General features: G+C 38.4%; 1 long non-coding RNA gene across 1 annotated transcript in view; it reads left to right on the top strand.

The window, feature by feature from the left end:
* Positions 1-15638, top strand: part of LOC131519728 (uncharacterized) — a 56901-nt gene extending 41263 nt beyond the window's left edge. Inside the window, exons 5-7 of the long non-coding RNA XR_009265761.1 lie at positions 10416-10481; positions 14331-14478; positions 15508-15638. This is a non-coding gene — a long non-coding RNA (uncharacterized LOC131519728). The remainder of the gene's footprint in view (positions 1-10415; positions 10482-14330; positions 14479-15507) is intronic.
* The last annotated feature ends 4475 nt before the right edge of the window (positions 15639-20113 follow it).

Genomic DNA, 20113 nt, shown 5'->3' with positions numbered 1-20113 from the left:
GTTACTTTTTTTAGACTCCCAATTTCAGAGGCAAAGAAGTCTCTTCAAATACAAAGTGCCCAAATAACAGGGTCGTGGTGTTTGCATGCTCACTGCAAGCTGGAAGTATTTGATTCTGTATGTTATCTGGATAGATGGAGCGTCTGCTCTCCTTTGATTCTTAAAAGCATTTGTCTTATAAGGGTGCCTGGGTGGCTCAGTTGGTTAAGCATCAGACTCTTGATTTTGGCTCAGGCTACAGTGCGGAGCCTGCTTGGGGTTCTCTCTCCCTCTCTCTCTGCCACTCCCTCACTTGCAGTCTGTCTCTCAAAATAAATAAATAAAGTTAACAAAAAAAAGAATTTGTCTTTTAGGGTGTAAAAGGGAGAATTTAGGTCACGCCTCTCTAGATACCTTCCAAAGAGTACCCTTCCTTCATTTTCATTTTTTTACCTTTAACCATTATTTTTCTACAGTTAATTTCTCAACTTTCTACATCAAATCATACAAACTTTTATCCTGTTACTATTTTAATAGTTTTTCTGTAGTTTTAACCCAAATATTCCAAATGATCATACACTAGAATAATTTCCATATTTATGTGAAGAGTGGGAAAATAGCACTCTCCCATAGAGAAAATAACCAAAGCATTAATATCCTTAACCCAGAGTACCTGGGGATATTGTTGTGAATCAGACTGCTGACCTTTCACATCACCCTAATAGCAGTAGGGTTGTCAACACTTGACTTTGTAACTTATCCATTCCTTCAACAAATAGTTACTGACTATAATGTCTGAGGTACTGCACTAAGATACTGCACACTGACTCATTTTCCTCCTAACCCTGTTCTTGTTCTCTTTTGCCAGCACAGACTTTCCAACCATCCCTTAAGGACTGGTGTTCTCCAGGGGTGTGTTCTTGAGTCCCTTCTATTATTGGGAATGGCTAACATCTGATGCAGATGCAACCACTTCCCTCTCTGGAACCAATGGTTGATACTAGTCATCACTCATGGTGCACTCTCCCACTACTCCTGAAGGGGTCCTTAAATTCTTCCTCAACATAGCATCTAGGAAAGTTCTCTGTTCTTCGGAAGTGATACACAACTGGAAATATTTCTTCTTCTCCTGAAACTTTCTCCCTGAATGATTTCATCTACTCCTAAGGCTTCCACTTTCACTTGTGAGAAGATGATTCTCAAACTCCTCCTGACATTTTTCCCTGAGTTCTAGATTCATATTTCCAATAACCTAAAGTTCTTCTCCAGTTAGTGCCTCAAACTCACCTCATCCAAAACCAAACTTACTATATTCTTACCTGCTCTTAGAAACTTATTATATTCTTACCTATTCTTAGGAATCACTATTTACAATCATCCAACCTGGACTTTAAACTTATCTCTTTCTCTTACCTCTCACTGCTCATCTGCATTAGCAGTTGGTCATTAAGTTCTATTAATTCTACTTCGTAAATGTCTCCTAACTATATTACTTCTTACTCTTTTCCACCTCCCTAGTTTAGGCCTTTATGTATTGCCTACATGGATTCTTGTAATAGCCTCTATCATTTTCTGTGAACAGATTACTCCCTCTCCAGATTATCCTCCACCTTGCCATCAGTTGTCCTTCTGGAGCAATGATCTGACTATATTAGTGGTTTCTTTCATTCCTCCAGTAGATCTTTGAAATCCTTCAGTGTCACCAAGAGAAATAGCAAATTCCTTCTTAGGAGGATACCTGGAGGCCTTCACATGCTAGCTCTGCCCTGACTTTGCAAGGACATTTTTCATCACTTCCCAACTCTCAGCTCCCTGCCTCAAGTGTGCAGGGAGAGTACTCCCTAAATACACCAGGAGCTTTCACACCTGGGTGTCTTCCTCCTTCATGTTGTACAATCTGCATAGAATGCCTTTCCCCCACTAACTGCCTAGGAAAATTCTCCTCCTTCAAAGTTTTTTTCTTCCCTCTTCTTCTGTCCCCTTACTCTCCCCACCTGTGTCCCAGCCTCTATTAGTGGTACATGTTGCTATGTTGCATGGCGGTGAGTTGAGTCTGTTCCACCAAGCTGTTGACTCCTAGTGCCATCTTATCCAGTTTTGTATCTGTAATATGAATAGCAGAATTCCTAACTCAGTAAAACATGAGTGGATATTCTTGACATATGCCTGCCCATATTCTAAATCATTTTTCTCTTTAAAGAATAGATGGGTAGTAAAAAAAAAAAAAGAAAAGAGAGAAAAGAAAAGAGAAAAAGAAAAAGAAAAAGAAAAAAAGGTTAATTTGGCTTACATTTGAGTCTTATCACATGGTCTCAATTTGGAAATTATTGAGTTGCCAATATTTTTCCCAAGGCTCCAGTGAAATGGTCTTGGAAAATTATGCAGTGAGGTGGTTCATCTAGACTTTATAAAATAAAATTGTCCCTTCATTTTCTTGTTTTAGAAACAAAAAGAAAACCATCAATGCTTGATTGACATAAGCGGAAAAACCCTTTTGTTTTGTATAATCCAGTGTTTTCATAAGTAATTTGCAGAGTAGGAAGAGGAAAAGAGTCTTTGTAGGGGGTTCCAGAGGCATTCTGCCCAAGGAAATCTGATTAATTTGAATAGCAGAATTGGAGTCTCCAATGGTACCTTATAAAAACCATCCCTAGGGAAAAGGTCTTCATAGTAACAAACTGCTTCTACTTCTGGATAGAAATCCCATTTCATGCTGCCTACAAGCCCCTGGAAGAAAATGTTCTGTGACACTTTCAGACTGAAATCTGTTTTAAAAAGGGAAACCTGCTTGTGCTCGCTTCGGCAGCACATGTACTGACAAGGGAAACCTGCTTATGGCGGTGGTTGGGCATAATAATATGATAAAATCAAATTTTGGTCTTTGTAATGACATAACTCTTTACTATAACATTTTAAAATGTGAGAAGGTATACCAGAGAGTTAATGCTCACTAGACTTTAAAATTGAAGCTAAAGTATTTGCAGGGATGGTGGCAGGTGCCCCTGAGCCAATCTAATAATATTTACCTGCATTATAAAACTGTATTTAATAAGGCAAATGGGATTAGTGAATGATAGTGTACTTTATGAGAGAATAAGGGCCTGCTGTTCACGTATTGCTGTGAGCAGTTCCCTTTGGGATTGTTTCACGAACTGATTGAAATTACATTACCCAGATTTTAAGTGGAAGCATTAATAAATGGATCAAGACATAGAAGGGTAGAAAAAAAGTCCCAGAAAGCCAGAATACCAGTAAGTGAATCTTTCTGACAAAGAAAAAGATGCCAGATTACAAATGAGCACTCTCTTTAGAGAACGGGCTAATGCAGTGTGCAGGCTTGGATAAAAGGAACAATGGTCACCTTCTGACACCAGGCTGTGTGTCTGGTGAGCATCCCTCAGTGCAAGTGTTAGTACTGTGTGAGTATTTATTGTGTTTCTATAAAGTCCTAATGAGCTCCTTGGGTGAGAGTGAAACCCTTTGCTTTTTCACACTGTGCTCAAGACCCCTAAACTTCATGGGGTCAAATCTAAAGAAAGGGTAATGGACCATGAGGTCCAGCTTAATAGACCTGATATTAACACAGCAGCAAGAGTGTCACCAAATGCAAAGTTTAGGGCAAGCCATGAATGAAGTATTTGTTACACTTAAATAATATACAAAGGTTATAACAGAGTAGTGGCACTATATCAATGTCATCATTGCAGGACTTTGAAAATCTGCCATGTATGAAATAACCCTGTAACACACATCTTTAGGTTCCAATAGATGAATTTGCTTTTCAAATGGTAGATTAGAATAGAAAGTTATGCAACTACAGTGACTAAAGTGTAGTTATTTTTAGATATTAAAAGTCTCTTGTCCATGGAAATAATCAAGCTACTCTCAGCATCTAATATTCATATAACAAATGTGTTGCACTCTATGCAGATTATCCAGTTCGTATACTTAAGTGTTCATTTTCTCTAAATGAAATAGAGTTTTTCTTCTACAGTCGTCTGGTGTTTTTTAGGATAGGACAGATGTCCTTTGCTTTGAAATGAGTAAAACATAACCACACTGAGTATGATGTCATGAAGCAGAACCACTTGTATAAATAGGACTCTTTCACCAGACTCCTTTATCCATGTACTTGTTGGCTCATCACAATAAGCCTGGTCTGTTGTTACAGTGAACTTCAGTTCAAATGATGCAATGTAAGCCACAGACTTGGGATCTGAGAGCGCTGCCCTCTGCGGTTTTGTTCATAAGTTAATATTAAACACATCATCACTCTCGCACATGGGTAAGAATGGGAAGATCTGAGGGTATAAGCCAGTAAAAATATTTGTGTGCTTGTTCACCTTCCATGTTTTTATTTCCTGCTGGGTTAAATACTTGTCTTTGGGATCGACTCAAGTAGGTTGTAAATTTTTTTAGGACAAGGACTGTATTTCTACTTCTACTGTTTTATGTTTCTATTCCCAACACCAAAGACAAAGCCACAGTATTGTCTACACCCTCCAGACCTCATGCATGCATATGTAAATGTTGTTCGTTACTTATCATCTCCTCTTTGTTTTCATGACTTGATTATCACAAAAGTGGAAAACTGCATTTATTCAGGAAATTAGACAGTATACTGTCAAATTAGCCAACATATGCTGTTGTGAATTTTCAACAGACTACTATGTGCTAACCCTCATTTCAGTTTGCATTAATAACTTGATTTCCTGTCCCATCCACCAATTTTCAGAGGTTACTAGAATGTCACTTTCATACTTGTAAGATTACACCAGGTTCAAACAGATGAGAAGCCTCAAGGGTTTCAGAAAACTAGTTTCTGTGTTTAAGTACATAAAACAAGGACATTTACAAACAAACATAAAAATGCTTCCAGATTTTTCAAGTTCCATGGTTAACTGTTGTCATTTCTCTTTGACTAATCCCTATTATGACTAGTAGGAATGGAAAGAATGACATGACCATTTTACTTTCACTTGTTGCTCTTTTAAAAGGAAATACAGAGAAATTCAAAAGTGTAAACGAATTAATTTTTGTTAATAAAGGAAAAACCGAAGGCACTTATCTGTTGATGGGGTTGATCCTAAAAAAGGGAGACTAGGAGCCAGCTGAATGTGTATGATACAGCAACATCAAAACTCTGACCTACCTAAAAATATCATTTCCACCAGGCGGCCAGAAAACTTAGAATTTCTGTCATTGGAGTCTTTACTGTGCATTAGAACTTCATTTACAGATGGTCCATTAAAATGCAGGCACAGTGCACTTAACCCAATAATATCCATTCTCTCTGTGGTTTGTAATAGCCAAGGGTGGGCTATAGTCCAGAGCAGATTGTCTGAACCAAAAGGGAGTAAAAACTTGAGACGAGAGTGAAGACTTGAGTAAAGTAGGATGTGAAGGGAATTCTGGAGACTCAGGAGGTCCCAAGGCACTGGATATATGCATTAAGAAGTCACCACCTGGGGTGCCTCGGTGGCTCAGTCGGTTAAGCGGCCAACTTCGGCTCAGGTCATGATCTCATGGTCCGTGAGTTTGAGCCCTGAGTCCGGCTCTGTGCTGACAGCTCAGAGCCTGGAGCCTGTTTCAGATTCTGTGTCTCCCTCTCTCTGACCCTCCCCCAGTCATGTTCTGTCTCTTTCTGTCTCAAAAATAAATAAACGTTAAAAAAAAAAAGAAAGAAGTCACCACCTGAGAGAATGGGGCAATACTGAAGACTGCCTTTTTCAAAAGTGGGCATGAAGCCTGGTTATGCCTATTAGTGAACTGTTTCTAAAGGTTTCCCTAAAATGAGCAGTTCTTACAGGAGCTTAAACATACAAAGGTATAGTTTTCACACACAAAATAATAATGTAGAATTTATGTCTTCTGATATCATTTTATCCGTCAGTCCAACACAAATGTTAGAAGAGAGATACTTCCACTTCAAGCCAAGATGGAGTCAGTCAGACCAGTGTACCTTTCCACCATATGTATGCACCCACAGATCTGAAACAATTATTTTCAAGACACTGAACATTAGGAAGTGAAGGACAGTGATACCCAAAATGATGATTTTTTAAATAGACTATTTTTAAGAGCAAGTTTAGAGTCACAGCAAAATTGAGCAGAAAGTGCAGAGAGCTCCCAAATATTCTTTCCTTCCCCCCCGACACAGAGCTTCCCTAAGAATCAGCATCCCACACCAGAGTTGTACACTCATTATGATGAGGAACCTACATTGATACATCCTTATCACCCAGAGTCCATAGTTTACCTTAGGGTTCACTCTTGGTGTACATCCTATGGGTTTTAACAAGTGTATAATGTGTGTAATGACATGCATCCACTATTATAGTATCCTACAAAATAGTTTCACTACCCTTAAAATCTATGTTCTGCCTATTCATCCCTCCCTCCCTGTTAACCCCTGGGAACCACTGATCTTTTTACTGTCTCGGCAGTTTGCCTTTTCCAGGATGTCCTATAGTTAGAAGAATCATACAGTATGTAGCCTTTTCAGATTGCCTTCTTTCACTTAGTGATACACATTTAAGATTTCCTCCATGCCTTTTCATAGCTTGATGCTCATTCCCTTTTAGCATTTAATGATATTCTATTGTCTGGCCTTACTACGCTTTATTTATCCATTCACCTACTGAAGGACATCTTGGTTACTTCCAAGTTTGGGCAATTATGAATAAAGCTGCTATAAACATCCATGTGCACATGTTTGTGCGGACATAAGCTTTCAGCTCCTTTGGGTAAATAACAAGGAGCACAATTTCTGAATCAGATGGTAAGAATATTTTTAGTTTTGTAAGAAGCTGCCAAACTGTCTTCCAAACTGGCTGTATTATTTTGCATTCCTGCCAGCAAGGAATGAGAGCTCCTGTTGCTCCACATCCTCTCCACCATTTGTTGTCAAGTGTTTTAGACTTCAGCCATTCTAATAAATGTGTAGCATTGCCTCATTGTTGTTTTAATTTGCATTTCCCTAATGACACGATGTTGAGCATCTTTTCATATGCTTACTTACCATCTTTTTATCTTCTTTGGTGAAGTCGTCTGTTCAGATCTTCCACCCATTTTTTAATTGGGCCGTTTTCATATAGTTAGGTTTTAAGTGTTCTTTGTATATCTTGGATAACAATCCTTTATCTGATGTGTCTTTTGCAAACATTTTCTCCCAGTTTGTGACTTGACTTCTCATTCTGTTGACAGTGTTTTTCACAGAGCAGAAAATTTTAATTTTAATGAAGACTAGTTTATCAAGTGTTTCTTTCATGGATTGTGCCTTCTTTAGGGTAGTATCTTAAAAAGCCGTTATCTTGCCCACGGTTATCTGGATTTCCTATGTTATCTTCTAGTAATTTCATTGTTTTGGGCTTTGCATTTAATTCTCTGGTCAATTTTGATTTAATTTTTGTGAAGTATGTAAAGTCTGTGTCTAGATTCATTTTTTGTGGAGTGGATGTCCAATTGTTTTAGCATCATTTCTTGAAGACTTTTTCTCCATTGTATGTTGTTGAGTATCAGTTGACTGTATGTATGTTAATTTGAGTTCTTTATTCTCTTCCACTGATCTGTTTGGCCATAATATTGTCAATACCACACTCTCCTGATTATTGTAATTTACAGTAAATCTTGACCTCAGGTAGTGTCAGTCCTCCAACTTAGTTCTTCTCCTTCAATATTGTGTTGCTATTCTGAGTCTTCTGCTTCTCTGTATAAAGTTAAAATCAGTTTGTCAATAGTCTCAAAATAATGTCCTGGGATTTTGGTTAGTATTACATTAAATCTATAGATCAAGTTTGAAAGAACTAACAACTTGACAATATTGAGTCTTCCTATCCATGAACATGGGGTGATGAATTTTTTAAATGTTTTGCAAATAGGTAAGAGATGCTTTAATTTGGAAAATTACTGATACGTTATTTAAAAACAATAGTGAAATCAGTGGGTTTTTTTAAAGGACACTCTTTGATGACTTTAATTATAAAAATTATTAAGTATCCCCCAATTTTTTTATCAATGCTTAACAATTCATTTATTCAAGAAATATTTATTGAATACTAATAGAAGCCAAACACTATACCAGATGCTAGGGATAAAAAAAAGCATACAAGACAAGGTTTTTCTTCTCTAGAAGATTGCAGTTTAGAGGGAATGAGAAATAGGGGATTGCACTGTTGTTTCATAAGGGTTACTGATCAATGTAAAAATTACAGGGTACTCTGGAATCAACTAAAAGCAAAACTTAGCTTGAAGGATCAGGGAGGGCTTCCTGCAGAGGGTGACATTTCAGGTGAGATGACTCCTTCTCTTCCCAACTTTTAAATATTGAAGGACTCCATCCTCTTGGCTATCAACATCCAGTCCCTAGACAATTGCATCAATTTCAAGACTAAACAACAGCTTGGGCTCCTGGGTCCCAACAAGATTCCAGTACTCCTGACTTCTCTCTTGAACTCTAAACTCAGATAACCAACTGCCTACTAGACATCTACATTTGGATGTCTAAGAAGTGTTTCAAATTTAATATAAGATAGTAGTCCTGATTTTCTCCTCCAAACGCAGTGTCTCCCCAGTCTTCCCACCTGTTGCCTAATCTGAAAACCTTGGAGTCACTCATGACTTCTCCCTTTCTCTCTCATTCCACAGTCAATTCATGGGCAAGTCCTGTTGACTGGTCTCAAAATAAATCCCAACCAACTCCAATGACTTCCCCTACTATCTCCCTAGCTCACACCCATCATCTCTTATCTGAACCATTGTGATAGATTAGTGGCTCTTCCCTGAATTCCAGCATTGTTCCCTACAGCAGCCTGAGTGATTTTTTTTTTAATACCTATGGTGTAAGTTTCCTGCTCTCAGTTTTCAAGAGGCTTCCTACAACACTTAGACTAAAATCCGCATTTCGTCCAATGACACACCTAGATTATTTGGCCCCTGCTTGCCTCTCATTTGTTTCTTATTGCTCCTACTTTGGCTTACCTCCCTCTTGTTATAGCTGGCTTGTGTGCTGATGCTCACAAGTGCCATTCTCATTTTCTTATCAAAGCCTTTTCATTTGCTCTTCCCTTAGCCCAGAACTTTCTTTCCTCAGATCTTGGCAGGGGTCTAGACTCACCCTTCGCATTTCAAGAGCCCAAGGCAAAAGTGAAAATAGACACTCTGTATCTTGTGTTTAAAACGATTAGACAACAGAGGTGCCGGGATGACTCAGTCAGTTGAGCATCCGACTCTTGATTTCAGCTCAGGTCATGATCTCACAGGTCATGAGATTGAGCCCCGCATCAGGCTCTGTGCTGGGCGTGGAGCCTGCTTGAGATTCTTTCTCTGTTCCTCATGTGCAAGCTCTCTCTCAAAAAACAAACAAATCAATCAATAAATAAAATAGTAAGACAACAAACTGCCAAATGAAATAGATTATATTCTCTTGCCTTGACAAATGGACTTTCTTGGTGACAATTTTTCTTCAGTGGAAAGCTATGGTTATTACATGGTATAGTAGACAGTATCAAAGATTTCTAAATTTAATAATATCTATAATGACTATCAAAATTTTAATTAAATTGTCTAAGTAAAGATGAAATTGTATTTCTTTTTTGGAAAAAGCATGTAAATTGTAGTAAATATTTTTATACACATAAAATGACCCACAATTCTGGTGTTCAATGTCCATTTAATTTCAGTGTAAAAAGTCGAATTAATTTGTATCTCCAAAACTACAAATCAGAACATGAAAAGAAGGAAGGAAGTGGACATTTAGCATCAATGGGAAATAGTTTTTCACTATGCAAGAATATGTTATTTTCCGAGAGGAATCTGACAACTCCATATAACCTTTCACCTTAGCGCGGCTGTTACTTGTGTCCTCTCCAGCTTGAACCGCGGAGCAACTCACCCACCCTAACAGCATTAGGACACTGTGGCCTTTAGTTTTGAGGTCACAGCCCAAGAGATTTTTGACAAGAGTTTCCCTGGAGCCTGAGCAGTTTTATTCATGAGGAGAGACATTTAGGGTCACTCGTTGTGCTGTGCCAGCACTGAGCGCCAGGTTCTGAGTAACAGAAGCACTCATGTGTTCTCTACAAATTTGTTTTTGTGTGTTTGTGATATGTGGGTCCCTCTAGCCAGAAGAGCCTGGGGAAACTGCCCTCTTGCCTGAGCCTAAGGGTGATGTTACAAAGCTCATGCCTATGATTCTTCCAGGCTTTGATTCAAACACCACCTCGTTAGGTACTCCCCAACATGCATGCACACATAAATGCCCACGTATACACACATGTGCCTTTATAATTCTCTAGTCTCTTTTCCAGATTTAATTTACTTCAGAGTACTTATTCCTACCTGACATATGCTGTGTACTAATTTTTTATTGTGTATGTCCCCACATACAGAGTATGTAAGCTCTGTAAATAAATATTCCCTAACTCTTGCCTCTCTAGGTCACTGCTGGGCAGTGTGTGCGTGTGTTCAGGGGACAGTGAACAGGAGCATCAGCTAGAAAGAAGGTAACACACAGAATGCAGGAAAATTACCCAGTTTGCCGTTGTCCAGGGATACTTCTGACAAATACCGTAAAATAACTACCATTTGCAGACTTGTGTGTTTGCAATTAAAACTAAGGGTATCTTCGATAGATTTTTTTGGTTTGGGAGTAGAGCAATGAAGGCTAATTGCACATGTTCCCCTTCAGTTTTCTGCAGTGAGAACTTGAATGCATCCTCTGAAGTCCTTTCTCACCCTCTGTGGCCCCTTAGCTTGTGTCCTTAAATGAGATCATAAACACATTACCGAAATCACACCCTCACCCTTACAAATATGTTTACATGATAATATCATTTACTAAATAATAAAATGTAAAGTGAGAAAGATAAGTCCTAGCTCAATAAAACTCGAATGGAAAAACAATTAGCAAGACAGCTACAATCTAAATGCAAACAAAAAATATTCTCATACATAATTCTCATAAATAGAAAGTTCCTGTATTTCCTGAGCTTTTACTTTTCGTTCTTTCTTTTTTCTTCTTTTGATCTTTTCCTCCTCTATTCTCTTAGTCTTTCTCTCAAACCATCACTCATAGATTATACCGGTAAAAAGTACATAAAGGAAATCATTGTAAAAAATAAAGTTAATATATCATGACTGAAGCCAAAAATACATACTTTCCTTATAATAGCAGTGAAGGAGAAAAAAATGTAGAACTCATCCCATTAAAAGGGTTATTAATAACACTTCACTAATAACATAGACTTCACTGGGTCAGCAGTTTAGCTCAAACAGTCCCTGACAGCAAGCAACCTCATCAGGGTTTGGTTCCTTTTTTCTTTTGAAATGTTTCTTTGCTAAATTGTTTCTGGTGTGCCTATGTCAATGGCTTCAAAGCATTCCTTTTTTTCTTTTTTTTTTTATTTTAAACTTTAAAATGTATGCTCTCCCTTCAGAAGTTTCATACAGCCTTCTAAGCTGTTGGAAATTGAATCTTTTCATGGCAGTAATGATGATCAGTTAGCTGATGTAAACATTCAGTAGCTATCCAAAATGTCTGCATCAAATGCTAAGTAAAAATATGAGATTTCGTGTTTTATTCTAAAGACATAGACTCTTTTATAAATAGACATCATGAATTAAGAGTGATTTGTGGTTTCCTTGGAAAATTCTGCCACCTAGAATTTATATATAGGAATCTACAGCTAGAAAAATGAGGTAGACCCCAGAGTTTTAGGGAGAAGACATGTATAATTCTACACAATAACTGATGGAAAAGAGGAGAAAGGAGGAAAGGAAATCTTAGTGATAGATTCACAGTGTTTCAGGAAAAGAATGATGTAATGTTCTCAAATTAACTTTACTACAGGTTTGAGCAGTACTCTGGGTACAAATTGCATGGCCTAGAGCCATGATTATCTCTGTTTATCTGTAGAAGAGTGTGTTTTATTAACAAGCCTTTATTAAATTACTATGTGCCAGGAAGTGTGCTATCCACTAAAAATGTAAAATGTAGTACACATTCCAGGGAGGAAGAGCTACCTATTTTTAAAAAACAACAACAACAAAAACATCCCATTTAATACCCAAAAGAATCAAAAGCAGGGTCTTGAAGAAATAGTTGTATGCCCATGTCCATTGCAGCATTACTCACAATAGCTAAGACATGGAAGCAACCCAGTTGTCCCAGGACAGATGAACTTCTAAACAAAATGTGGTATATACATACAATGGAATATTATTCAGCTTGAAAAAAGGAAATTCCGACACGTGCTACAGTGTGGATGACCCTTGATGATGTACATTATGCTAAGTGAAATAAGCCAATCATAGACATACACAAAAACTAATACTGTGTGATTCCACTTATATGAGGTACCTATTATGTTTAAAATCATAGACACAGAAGTAAAACAGTGATTGCCAGGGACTGGGGGAAGAGGAAATGGAGAGTTACTATTTAATGAGTATAGAGTTTCAGTTCTACTAGAAGAAAAGAGTTCTGGAGATAGGTGGTGGTGATGGCTGCATAACAATATGAATGTAATTAATGCCACTGAACTATACAGATAGAAGTGGTTAAAATGGCAAATTGATGCTGCGTGTATTTTATCACAATAAAAAAAAATCCAAAAAATGACCACGCTTTTTAAAAAAGTGTAAGTATGTACTGGAAACAACGTACTGTGCAGTCACTGAAGAGGAAACAATTACCTCTGTGTCAGGTGGAGACATGACCAGAGAAGTCTTGCAGCACAGGGATAGCTGAGGCAAGGAGGCACACAATACATTAGCCTTGGAGGCAAGGACCACACAGTACATTAGCACTTGCTCAGTCACTGCCACTTAACATCAGATTAACCAACACTCCTGTCCCGTCTAGAAACATACTGCCTGGAATCCATGGCTACTGGTTCCTGGTGGGAGTGACTGTCCTCTGGAGTGCCCCAGACTTTCCCTCTCACTGAAGACTTGTGTGCTTATCACGTCAGACATGTTGATTCCCCAGAATGTGTGCCAATTGTATTAAGGATTGTAATTACTCAAATTAAGTATTTTGTAAACCAATTGTATTTCAGCATGAAAAGGAATAGAATTGTTGGTCTCTAAAAACGTACGCTTTGGAAATTCTCCATGAATTAATCCCTATAAAAAAAATTGAAGTTGTTGTTGTATTGTGTAGGTAAGACACCTAAAAGTAACTGCATTCGTTACTTTGCAAGTGCACTCAAATTTCTCTTCCTCTTTAATGAAAAATGCAAAAAGGATAAAAATAATGCAAGATCAACTATGAGAAACTTCAGTCAGCAGAACTGTTCTCAAAGAAAAAGCCTTGGCCCTACACTGAAGTTTGACAACTAAATGAGATATTTGTATTTTAATTATGAGCAGTTCAATATAGATACACAAAATTATGTACATAATCTTTTATCAATTCTCTTTCTCTACCACACATCAATTACAGGTATGGTTTCCTTGGTTCAGAAGATACAGTGGGTCACCCGGCGGACTCAGTTGGTAGAGCATGTGATTCTTGATCTTGAGATCATGAGTTTGAGCCCCATGGTAGGCCTGGGGCCTGCTCCTGAAGCCAAGACTACACTATATGTTAACTAACTTGAGGGAAAAAGAAAAGAATTAGTAAATAAATATTTTTTAAAAAGAAGACCTAGTGGTTTATTTTTTTTATGGGTAGTTGGGCAAAACTTCATTGGAAGTACATCCATAATATATTTAAAGATATCATTTTAACCTTCGCCTAATTTTTATTTAACTTATGTAGAGGGATAGTGTTTAACTTGGGATTAGTATGTTATTCAAATGGACTCATTCTTCTGAGAAGTAAAACCGAAGTTCCACATGAGAAAATGGGAAGGCATAAGAATTAAATTAGTAATAATTGAAGGGGAAAGATACAAGTGTCTAGGGTAAAAGACAACTCAGAAAAAAACCCGATCACAGTGGGCCAACTGAAAGTAGAAAAATCCATAAGCTAATAAAGAAAAAGAGGAAGATTTCATTAGATCATGAGAGGCCATCCAATCCAAGTCATCCTCTTATGCAAAGATCACTTCAGAACATTTTACCTGCTTAATTCTGCACACTAGGTGGCGATAGGGAGGTTGCTGTTACAGAATGGTGACAGTAGTATGTAGCTGTAATTAGTGGGTTCTCCTCCCAGTACTAGGCCCATTGAGCTCTTTTCAGATGTGGAAAGAGGAAAATGTGGAAACATTTTCTGGCCAGAGAGGTAAGCCAAAGGTTCTATTGTCCAGTGATTTTCTACTCAAATAAATGCTACAATATATAGAGATAGTTCTATGACATGGTTGGCCTCTGCTGGTAAGAATTTTCTTCACATGCTTGATTAGATCCGGATCCTTCATCTTTTGGAGATTTGCCCCCTGCACTTGTGGATCCAGTTTGGGGAGGTCCAGTTTGGCTCTTTGATAATGTCTCTGGAGCTTGAAATGATTTCCAGTGGTGAAGGCCCGTCATGACCCATGTACCTCATATGAGGTAAGCCTAAGAAGACATAGTGGTTTAGAGCATAGACTCTGGAACCAGATTGCCTGTGTTGAATTATGACTCTATCACTTATTAGCTGTGTAACTTAATTAATCTCTTTGCACTTTAGTTTTATCATCTATTTAATGGGGCTAATAATAGTAACTATCTAAGAGATTTAGTGTATGTAAAGCCTTAGAACAGTGCCTGACACAATAAATGCTATAGAAGGATCAGCTATTACCAGTACTAGTAATGGCACTGATATCCCTGCTACTGACTGTACTCTGCCAGGGACAGAGAGACAGAAGGATAGGAAGAGGAGCTGGCATTTGGAAAAGGGAATGGCCTGCAAACCACTGAGTTGTGAGCATGCCCACTGGAGGGGTAGTACCTGGGGGGAAGATGGATGATGAGGTGGTCTCCCGTCCGGATGGGGATGCTGCTTTTCGGCCATCCCACTGCTAACCCACCCTACACCTCTAATCCTCTCTGCTCTCTTGATCACTTATTGTGTGCCTGGTTTTGAGATCCTAATGAACGTAGAGATTGAGCGGTCTCACACTCTGACAAATTTACAATTTAGCAAAAGGTTCTCACACATAAATAATGCAAGAGAATACATGTTGTTAGGAATACATTATATATTCTGTATGTAAAAGTGTATTACTAGTGCAAAGAAGAAGGTGCAACAAATTGACCTGAGAGAGGCTGATAGAAAGTAATCATTGAGCTGGATCAATAAAAATTTATCCATAAATGGTAGCATAAAATAAGAAGCATCCTGCATATATCGTTGCCATCACTAGAATTAATAGAAGAGGTCATCAGGGTGCTCTTTCCAAATACAGCAACAAACCTTCTGCCCTACACTAAAAGATTTGGAAAATATAACATCTGTATCACAAGGTCATGGGTATTTTCAATTTGACTTCTCCTTGATAAAACTCTGAAATAAATTGTTGAGCCAAACCACCTATCTATGATTTAGTCATATGACTTCTGAAATATTTCTTTCCTCCATCTTCCTATTTTTTTTAGCTCTCTAGGTTAGACAACTGGCAAGATAAAAATGAACATGAAATGTTGAAAACAACCAAGAGAAAGCTATAACCATTGTTCACTGTCTTTCCCTTCAATACAATACAATAAAAGGAGATTCCATAAAATCATTCCACTTTGGTATCATACTTTATGGGCAATGTCATTCTGACATCATTATTCTGGGCCTCACGTTGACATTATAGAAATGGGGACGGGCGAACTAACTTTTTCCTGAATGCTCACTAAAGATTGGAAATGGACAAAGAGGAGATCAAGCACTCAGTGGTGGGATTTGGCACAGAAAAGCAGCTACAGCACAGCTCTGACTTCTACCCCGAAATTTATTCATTGTGTGACATTGGAAAAGTTCCAGAACTTCTGTAAAATGTGGACACTAATTCTTACCCTCTGGTATTTCTGGAATATTAAGAAAAATAATTAGAATACCTAGCACATTATAGGTACTTAGTAAATGTTTCTCGAATGCATAAACATACAAAATGCAGTTCTTTTTATTCTTCACCTTTTTCAAAAATACTTTATTGGTTTTTAATTTCAACAACAATTGTATCCATTTGCTAGGGCTGCCGTCACAAAGAACCACAAATCTGGTGGCTTAAACAACAGAAATTTGTTGTCTTGCAGTTCTGGAGGCTGGAAGTCTAAAAGCAAGATGTTGACAGCAAGGTTGGCTCCTTCTGAGGGCTGTGAGGGGAGGCGGTCAGTGCTCCAGGTCTCTCTCCTTGACTGTAGAGAGGCCATCTTTTCCCTGTGTCTTCACATCGGCTTCCCTCAATGCCTGTCTGATTCTCTGAATTTCCCCTTTTCATAAGGGTACCAGTCATCAGAACACCTACTACAGTATGGTCTCATTTTAGTTTAACTGATTACATCTGTACTAATTTCAAATAAGGCACATTCTGGGGTACTGGGGAGCAGGTAGGACTTTAAATATGAATTTGAGGGGGATATAATTCAACTCATAAAGGTAATGAAGGCTTTGTGTAGTAATTCAAGCAATAACGACATATGGAAAATTAATGTTCTCCTCCCCCAATTTAGTTCCATTCTTCTGCTTCCAACATTTTGGAATGTATCCTTCCATAAGTCTTTCTGTGACCCCCAACACCCCAGATATTACATAGTCCTATAGTTAGACACCCACCCACCTATACAGCCTCTTTATAAAAATTCAAATGTATTACAACTATTATTTAGCCCTTGTTATTTTCACTTCACAATATATCATGGATATTTGTCTAAATCAATGAGTGTAGACCTATGTAAATGTTTGAAAATATTCTAGAGTATACATAAAATAATAACCTATTCAATATTTGTCTTACTGGTAGATGTTCAGGGCACTTCAGCGTTTGGGGGTGTTCATTTCTTAAATGCAGAAATATGCAGTTTCACTCAGCTTTTTCCTTAAAACTAGTGCTTCTATTTAGGTAAGTTAGATTCCTAGAAGTGACATTTCTAGGTCAAAGATCTGCACATTTAAATTCAATATTACGGGGCACCTGGGTGGCTCTGTTGGTTGAGCATCTGACTTTGGCTCAGGTCATTATCTCGCGTTCATGAGTTCAAGCACTGCACCAGGCTCTGTGCTACAGCTTAGAGCCTGGAGCCTGCTTCGGATTTCTGTGTCTCCCTCTCTCTCTCTGTCCCTCCTGCATTCATGCTCTGTCTCTCAAAAAATAAAATAAAACATTAAAAAAATTGTAAATAAATAAAGTTAATATTACCAGGTGACTCATTTTTTAAAATTTTTTTTTAACGTTTATTTATTTTTGAGACAGAGAGAGACAGAGCATGAACGGGAGAGGGGCAGAGAGAGAGGGAGACACAGAATCGGAAGCAGGCTCCAGGCTCTGAGCCATTAGCCCAGAGCCCGACACGGGGCTCGAGCCCACAGACCACGAGATCGTGACCTGAGCTGAAGTCGGATGCCTAACCGACTGAGCCACCCAGGCGCCCCCCAGGTGACTTTCAAAAACGTTTTAGCAATTAGGGGCGCCTGGGTGGCGCAGTCGGTTAAGCGTCCGACTTCAGCCAGGTCACGATCTCGCGGTCCGTGAGTTCGAGCCCCGCGTCAGGCTCTGGGCCGATGGCTCGGAGCCTGGAGCCTGTTTCCGATTCTGTGTCTCCCTCTCTCTCTGCCCCTCCCCTGTTCATGCTCTGTCTCTCTCTGTCCCAAAAATAAAAATAAAAAATGTTGAAAAAAAAAAAAATTCAAAAACGTTTTAGCAATTCACGCATTCACCAGTAGTGTCTAAGAGGTATCAGTTTTATCCACACTTTGGCCAAAGTAGATTTGGTCCATTTTTTTAAAATTCCTGTCTCTCCAATACATGAAACATATCTCTTTATTTCTTTAGTGTACATATCCCTGACCACCACTGCGATACAGCATCTTTTTAAATGTTTACTATTTGTTTCCTTCATCCGATAATTACTAATCATCTTATATACCCATTTTTCTGTTATATTTCTTTTATTCATTTGCAAGAGTCATCTAAAATAAAAGGGAAATTAGCATCTTCTAATATTTGTTGCAAATATTCTTTCCCACTCTATCATTTGTCTCTCAACTTTTTAATAGTGCCTTTTGACATTCAGAAATTTTATGTATATACTCAAGTCAATCTATTTCCTTAATGATCTGTGAATTTTTCTGCCTTGCCCATGAATGCCCTTACCCTACCCCCAAGATTCGTAGTCTCCATTATATACTAATATTCTCTTTGTATTTATTCAAGTTACATATCTCTTTGTTTTTCTTTCAGGTGAATATTTCATTACTTTAATGCTATATATAAGGTAATTGTTCTTTTTCCCACTAAATTGAAATATAAGCATCACTCTATACTAAGTTTGTATTTTAAAGAAACCTTGAATCCGTTCCTGTGCTCTCTGTTCTGTTTCATTGATCAGTTTGTTCATTCCTGAGCTAATATCCATATTATTTCGGTTGTAGTAGCCATGTAGGAAAGTTTACTCTCTGGTATGGTAAGTTCTCTTCATTGTTTGTTTTCTTTCAAAACTTTCTTGACAATACTCATGCACTTTTTCTTCCATGTGAACTTCAGAATGATTTTTGATGGGTTAAAACCAACAACAATAACAACAGTGAGACTCTGATCGAAATTGCTTTCAAAATATGTATTTGGGAATATTAATGATTTTCCCTATACAGGAATCACACACATCAACCATATGAGCTCAATAGGAAAGCTGTGGCTTAGAAAGGTCGTGTGCCTTGCCCAAGGCCATGCAGCTGGCAAGAGACAGCAACTGCCTTTAATGTCTTTCTGGCACAAATTCCATAACATTAATCACCTCCTTCATTGATATCAGAGAAGGAAAGTAATAAATTGAATTACTGAGGTTCTCCTGACTAAACTACATAGCAGCTTAACTATTTACAAAGCTGTCGAGGCTAGCAGGACTTGACCAAGCATGGCACCAGTTTATAAGCAGATTGTTAGCTTTTATCTCAATAAATTGTTTCTCGTTTTTCAAAAGATCTATATAGAATAAGAAAAAGAATAAACTTCCATTTACTAAGTACCTGGAAGATTCCTGGTTCAAACACATCTTTACTGACACAAAATCTGTCATTATAACTTGACTTTTTTGGTTTAAGAATGTATTCTTCTAAAATGTAAATATTCTTTGTTTGTTTGTTTGTATTAGAGAGAAAGTGTGTGAGCAGGGGAGAGGGGCAGAAGGAGAGAGAGAACCTCAAACAGGCCCCACGCTCAGGACACAGCCCACTGCAGGGCTCAATTCCACGACCCTGGGATCATGACCAGAGCCAAAATCAAGAGTCGGACGTTCAACTGACTGAACCACCCAGGTGCCCCTGAATGTAAATATTCTTCTACAGATTACTGCATATATTGGTGTGAATTGGTTTAATTGCTACTCTTTTAATAACCAGCTAGCAAAGTCTCTACTGATAAAGGTTTGCTCTTGGGTGGTGGGACATGGAAAGGGGCATGGCTTTAGAAGGTGGGACGCCACCTCAGAGCGGCCAGGGTTAAAAAGGATGCTGGAGGCTAGAAGAAATCTGCAAAGGCGGACAGACTAGCCAGCAGATAGCATAGAAGGGAGGTGGGGCCGAGTGAGAGACAAGAGGCCACCACAGTTACTTCACACTGTCTGTCCACTGGGCTAATCGGTCCTGCCCAGCCAGCAGGAGACAAATGAAGCAAATCCTCTGGAAGAAATGGATGGCTGGCCTTGGTCTGCTCTCCCTCCTACACTGACAGGACTGATAGCTAGCTCGCCTATTCTCAGAGCAACCACATTTCTTAATAGGAACTCTGGCCACAGTTTGCCATCTCTGCTGCTCAGAAATAAAGCCCTTTTCAAAACATTTCAGAAAATAAAACAACAAGAAGGTCATCTTCCAGGGAAGAGCTTAGCCTGAAGCTGGAAACTGGTTGTTAACAGATGGACCCATCAGGCAGCAAATAGGAAAACAGGCGAGGACTAAACCAGGCAAATCAAAACTTGTCAAAGTCAGTTAACTGACCAGTCAGTACTATTGAGCACCAGCTATGTGCAAAGTGCTGGTTAAATCGAGTTTTAAAAA

This window comes from Neofelis nebulosa, chromosome 8, assembly GCF_028018385.1.
Source record: "Neofelis nebulosa isolate mNeoNeb1 chromosome 8, mNeoNeb1.pri, whole genome shotgun sequence".
Classification (NCBI taxonomy): Eukaryota; Metazoa; Chordata; class Mammalia; order Carnivora; family Felidae; genus Neofelis; species Neofelis nebulosa.
The sequence above is the reverse complement of the archived record's forward strand: the minus strand, read 5'-3'. Positions and strand labels throughout refer to the sequence as shown.